Source organism: Bos grunniens, chromosome 16 (genome assembly GCF_055505025.1).
Source record: "Bos grunniens cultivar Pamir isolate PY7600 chromosome 16, Bosgru_T2T1.0, whole genome shotgun sequence".
Lineage (NCBI taxonomy): Eukaryota > Metazoa > Chordata > Mammalia > Artiodactyla > Bovidae > Bos > Bos grunniens.
This window is the reverse complement of record NC_141180.1, coordinates 34,088,152-34,094,905: the sequence shown is the minus strand read 5'-3', so window position 1 is coordinate 34,094,905 and position 6,754 is coordinate 34,088,152.

The window sequence follows — 6,754 nt, the reverse complement described above, 5'->3', positions numbered from 1 at the left end:
TGCATTGATGAATGTTATATGGTTTTATTACAGATTTAATCATAAAAAAAAAAGATCCCTCCCATAAGGGATAAACCATAAACCACCACCAAAAACACAAGACTAACACGTGTCATTTTCTTATGTGTTTTTCTCCAGTTATCTTCAGCTGCAGTGTTGTAGGCACAGAATAGGTGCTAAGTTGGATTTAACCAGGGCTGCGGTTTTATCAAGCAAGAAGTACAAAGAAGCCAGAGAGGGACAAGGGGGCTGAGGGTGGATTCACAGGAAGGCTAGAATGACTGGTGTTACAACAGGAGCAGGTGAGAATGTAACCTAAAGTGGGGACTGGCTGTTCGCCACTCAAATGCCAATAAAGAGGCCAGATTGGTGCAAAGAAAAGTTTGCTTTATTTTGGATGCCTGCAAACTGTGTGTTGGGGGAGGGTTCTCCAGTCCAAAGGTTGCCTCCCCTCCCACTGACAATCAGTGTGTAAGAGCTTTTATAGGCTAGAGGGGGCTACATGCGGAAACAGCACAGTCAGCTCTGATAGTCATTTTTTAATAGTCATCTTGAAATTGGTCACCAGTGGTCAGTGTCATCTTGATTGTTTCAGGCACAGTTTACCTTCAGTTCCAAATGGGGTCAATTTGTCCCCATTTCTTTGAGACCAATTCTCGGAACTGTGGCAGCTTATGTCATGGCTACACTCTGGTCATCATGTAGTTAACATCTTCCACCTGGTGGAGGTTTCAGTCTCTATAAGACAGCTCATAGGATATGGCTCAGAATATTATCTAGGGCCCTTGAGAAGGAACTAAAGGTCCTTGATTATGTTTAATGACTAAACTATTTTATTTAGTCCTGTTGGACTATTTCAGAGAAGGCAATGGCACCCCACTCCAGTACTCTTGCCTGGAAAATCCCATGGACGGAGGAGCCTGGTAGGCTGCAGTCCATGGGGTTGCTGAGGGTCGGACACGACTGAGCGACTTCTCTTTCACCTTTCACTTTCATGCATTGGAGAAGGAAATGGCAACCCACTCCAGTATTCTTGCCTGGAGAATCCCAGAGACGGGGGAGCCTGGTGGGCTGCCATCTATGGGGTCTCACAGAGTCGGACACGACTGAAGCGACTTAGCAGCAGCAGCAGCAGCATTGGACTATTTTCCTTCCTTTCCGCATTTTGTCACTTCTCTGATTACACTTACCCTTTGGCTAAAGTTTGTCCAGAGACAAAAGTCGGACAGAGGACATGGTGGGGGCAAGGACCGTAGGGTCCCACCCCATGTCAAGAAGGGAAGAAAGAAGATGCGGGAGTTGAGGCCAGGGAGAAGGTCGTTGGGCTGGAGGAGTGAAGGTCTGGAGGTGCTAAGGATTACTGGAGTTGGGAGTGGAAGGCTTAGAAGGAAGATTGTGGTGGAGTCAGACAGAATGATATCTGAGACTGAGATTTCAGAGTTGTCCTCACTGGTAAAGCTAAGGTCAGGGTGAGATCTTGAGAATGCAGAGCTGAGGCAATGTGGAGGGAAGTCAGGCCGTGGGGGAGGGTTGTCGCCATGGATTAGCAATCACCTGCACTACATGGGGAGTGGGCTTAGAGAGAGTGATGGCATTCCTGGAGGAATGAGAGGCTATGACAGCTTTGTGATCAGAAGGCTGCAACAATCAAAGGTAAGGGAGTGCATATTCTGAAGACATTGAAGTTCAAAGAAAATGGTCTGGAAGCACTGATGAGGAAGGACACGACATTTGAGAAATTCTGAATTAGAAATGTCAAGAATCCTTCTATTCACACAAGGGAATACTATATAGCAGCAAACATGGGCAGACTGCTGCTTCAGGAAACACTGATGCTGCAGCCAGTGATCACCTGCCCAGAGGAGGGGTGTCTGTGCCTGGGGAAGAGCAGGAGGAGACTTCTGGAGGGCTGGTGATGCTGTCTATCTTGATCTGGGGAGTGGCTTCCATGAGTGTATGTATTTTATTACAATGAATCAAGCTGTGCAATTAGAATTTATGCATTTGTCTGCTTGTACGAATTGCTTATAAATATCCAGATGGTACTATGCAGTGTTAGGTATGACGGTAAAAAGCCTGGCACACAGCCAGGTACATACAAGATACTCAGTATTTGCTGGGTGCGTGAGAATAATGATAGTTAATTAGTTATAATGTCAACCACCATTGACTGAGCTCTTCCTGTGGACTAGGCACTTCCCTCAATGATTCATTGCTTTATTTTTTTAATATTTATTTATTTGCTTTTGGCAATGTCAGGTCTTAGTTTGTGTCACATGAGATCTTCCTTGTGGCATGTGTGCTTCTCTCTAGTGCAGGGGCCCCTGAGCACTTGGGCTCATTAGTCACAGCACGTGGGCTTGGTTACTCTGCAGCTTGTGGGATCTTATTTCCCCGACCAGGGATTGAACTTGTGTACCCTGCATTGCAAGACGGATCACCTCCAGTAGAGAAGTTCTGACCCCCTCAGTAATTTACATGTAACTCACTTAATCCTCATAAAAACTCTATTAGGCTATGTATATCTATAGCCATATCTATTTCATCTCTATGTATATACTATTATCCTCATTTTGTGGATGAGGAAACTCAAGCACAGAGGGGTCAAGAAACTTGCCTAAGGCCACACAGCAAGGAGAGTCCCTTGGACTGCAAGTAGATCAAACCAGTCAATCCTAAAGGAAATCAACCCTGAATATTCATTGGAAGGACTGATGCTGAAGCTGCAGCTCCAATACTTCACCTGATGCAAAGAGCCGACTCATTGGAAAAGTCCCTGATGCTGGGAAAGATGAAAGGCAAAAGAAGAGGGCAGCAGAGGATGAGATGGTTGGTCGGCATCATTGACTCAATGGATATGAATCTGAAGAAACTCCAGAAGACAGTGGAGGACAAGGGAGCCTGGTGTGCTGCAGTCCATGGGGTCATAGAGTCAGATGCAACTTAGGACTGAACAACAACAACAGAGCAAGGAGGTGTCAGGAGGAGGTGTCAGGTTCATGCCCTGGGGCCTCAGATCCCTTCATCTTACTCTCTTTGCCAAACAAGGCAGCCTCCCCACTATCAGTTATGAGCTCCCCTAAGGGCATCCCCTGACATCAAGTCCTTCTGTGTTGACTGTACTGCTAAGGAAAAGAGCAGCCCAGGTCCCTGAGTGACCTGGACACTTTGACATGGAGCTTCCCCCAGATCAGGCAGCAGCTTGGTTAGAAATTGGTCTTTCCCTGGGGATCCTGCAGAGAGCAGGGTCATTTCAGACACACGCCCCTGGTTTTGGCATCTGCTGGGTGGGGCTGGCTGACGGGCAGCAGCACCCCTCTTCACAATGCCACATTGACAGGAAACTCAATTTAAGCATCTCTTGAAAATAAGGGCCCTTTGGCTCTTCAAACAGCAATTGATTTTTTTTTTTTTTTGCTGTGTCAGGTCTTTTGGTGCTTCACACAGGATCTTCACTGAGCCATGTGGGATCTTTCCTTGTGGGGCATGGACTCTCTAGTTGTGGCACGTGGGCTCCGGAACAAGTGGGCTTAATTGCTCCACGGCATGTGGGATCTTAGTTTCCAGACCAGGGATTGAACCTGCATCCCATACTTACCACTGGACCACCCAGGAAGTCTGAATCAGCAATTACTTGATGAATGAAACAAATATTTTTCTCCAGGTCCCTTCAGAAACAAGGGACCCTAGTTTTTTTTTGGCTAACAAACACATGAAAAGATGCTCAACATCACTCATTATCAGAGAAATGCAAATCAAAACCACTATGAGGTACCATTTCACACCAGTCAGAATGGCTGCGATCCAAAAGTCTACAAATAATAAATGCTGGAGAGGGTGTGGAGAAAAGGGAACCCTCTTACACTGTTGGTGGGAATGCAAACTAGTACAGCCACTATGGAGAACAGTGTGGAGATTCCTTAAAAAACTGGAAATAGAACTGCCTTATGATCCAGCAATCCCACTGCTGGGCATACACACTGAGGAAACCAGAAGGGAAAGAGACACGTGTACCCCAATGTTCATCGCAGCACTGTTTATAATAGCCAGGACATGGAAGCAACCTGATGTCCATCAGCAGATGAATGGATAAGAAAGCTGTGGTGCATATACACAATGGAGTATTACTCAGCCATTAAAAAGAATACATTTGAATCAGTTCTAATGAGGCGGATGAAACTGGAGCCTATTATACAGAGTGAAGTAAGCCAGAAGGAAAAACATAAATACAGTATACTAACGCATATATATGGAATTTAGAAAGATGGTAACGATAACCCTGTATATGAGACAGCAAAAGAGACACTGATGTATAGAACAGTCTTATGGACTCTATGGGAGAGGGAGAGGGTGGGAAGATTTGGGAGAATGGCATTGAAACATGTGAAATGTCATGTATGAAACGAGATGCCAGTCCAGGTTCAGTGCACGATGCTGGATGCCTGGGGCTGGTGCGCTGGGACGGCCCAGGGGGATGGTATGGGGAGGGGGGAGGGAGGAGGGTTCAGGATGGGGAGCACGTGTATACCTGAAATTAAAAAAAAAAAAAAATAAAGAAACAAATATTTTTCTCCAGGTCCCTTCAGAAACAAGGGACCCTAGTTTTTTTTTTCTTTTTTGCTATCATATGTGTGAGACTAGCAGAGTGCTCTGACTTTGGGTGGCTTTTGTTGTAATCATGGGGTTCCCCATAAAAATTTGAATATGGGAAAGTTTATTCTGATTTTTAGCAAGCACTCTAGCTGTGGGCTAAAGCCTGACAGTGTAAGGATGAAGCATGTGGGAACTCCCTCATGCCAGGTGCCTCTACAGAGCTCCTAACTCAGAGACCAGGCGACCGGCTGGCCTGCCAGGCCAAAGGTGTCTGAAAGTCTCTCTCTAGCCTATTAACGGGCAGGCACCAGGGCACGGCTATAATGCTTGATTTAAAGCTTGACCTACTTAAGGTCCAAGAGATGATTTCTAAATGCTTCATTTGGAAAATGAATCTACATCTATCTTTAACTCATGGTGTTTTTTTTTTTTATTTAAACTTTTTTTTTTTCTCTGTATTTTTCTTTTCCATGTAATGACTTGTCTTCTTGGCTTGACTTCTCAGATTAGGGTCCTGCTTTCAAATGCTTTGTTTATTAGTTTTGGGATTCACTGGTAGCTCAGCTGGTAAAGAATCCGCCTGCCATGCAGGAGATCTCGGTTCGATTCCTGGGTAGGGAAGATGCACTGGAGAAGGGATAGCCTACCCTTTCCAGTATTCTTGGGCTTCCCTGGTGGCTCAGCTGGTAAAGAATGTGCCTGCAATTTGGGAGACCTGGGTCCAATCCCTTGGTTGGGAAGGTCCCCTGGAGAAGGGAATGGGCTACCCATTCCAGTATTCTGGCCTGGAGAATTCCATGGACTGTATAGTCCATAAAGGTCACAAAGAGTTGGACACGACTGAGCGACTTTCACTTTCTTATTAGTTTTAGGTTTCCTTGGAGGGTTCATTCTGGGGTCAGAGTCCCAGGGCTTCATGCTCGATTTTAAAGGTGTTAGGAATGTGGTGCACATGAGGTCGTGGGGTCTGCTCTCTAGACAGCCTCTGCAGTTCCCTTTAAGAGTCAGTCCTCCCTTTGTGAGCCAGGGCTGTAGGGGTGCTGGGATGGGGGTTGCACTTCTCTGTTTACATGTTTCCTCCTGGCAACAGGAGGGTTGTGTCCACTCACTTCAGTGGACAAGAAGCACAGTCATGAAGCGTCCAGCATTTCTTAAGAAACACAAGCCTTTTTTTTTTTTTTTTTACTGTGCCAGGTGGCATGTGGGATACTAACTCCCTGACCAGGAACTGAACCCCGGACCCTTGCAGTGGAAGTGCAGAGTCTTAACCACTGGACTACCGGAGAAGTCCCCAAGAAACCCAAATTTTTAGTAAAACAGCTCAATACTACCAACATTAAAAGAAACAGAGAAAGGACTTCCCTAGTGGTCCAGTGGTTAGGGCTCTGTGCTTCCACTGCAGGGGGCCTGAGTTTCATCCCTGGTCTGGGAACTAATATCCCACAGGATGCAAGGCACAGCCAAATAAATAAATATAAAAGGAACAGACAAGCTGTGTGAGTGGGGGTTGGGGGGGCAGGCCCTCCTCTCCCAGCAGCATCCTCTGCCCAGTGCCCAGGAGGACAAGCAGTGCCTGAAGAATCCTGCAGTGTCCTTCTCTAGTATGAAGCCCAGCTTGAATGAGGGGGACCCCAGTGAGAGGGCTCTGTCCCAAGGCCGGGATCTGAATCTGTCTGGTCAAACGGTCCTGGGCCCAGGAACTCAGGACAGCCTGGTTCCTGGGCTAGTTCACACCACTTGTGTGCTGCCCCTTCTCTGTGCCAAGTGCTCTTCCAAGTGCTTTTTTAAAAAAAAGTTAATCAATTTAATTTTTGGTTGCACTGGGTCTTTGTTACTGTGCTCGGGCTTTGTCTAGCTGTTGCAGTGTTTGGCCTCTTCTTGTTGCGGAGCACAGCCTCTAGGTGCATGGGCTTTGGTAGTTGTAGCCCACAGGCTTAGTTGCCCCACAGCATATGGAATCTTTCCGGACCAGGGATTGAACCTATGTCCCCTGCGTTGGCAGGTGGATTCTTAACCACTGGACCACCAGGGAAGTCCCTAGTCAATTTAAAAAATAATATTTAGGTTTCTTTGTTGTTATTCAGTCGCTAAGTCATGTCTAACTCTTTGCAACCCCATGGACTGCAGCATGCCAGGCTTCCCTGACCATCACCAACTCTCA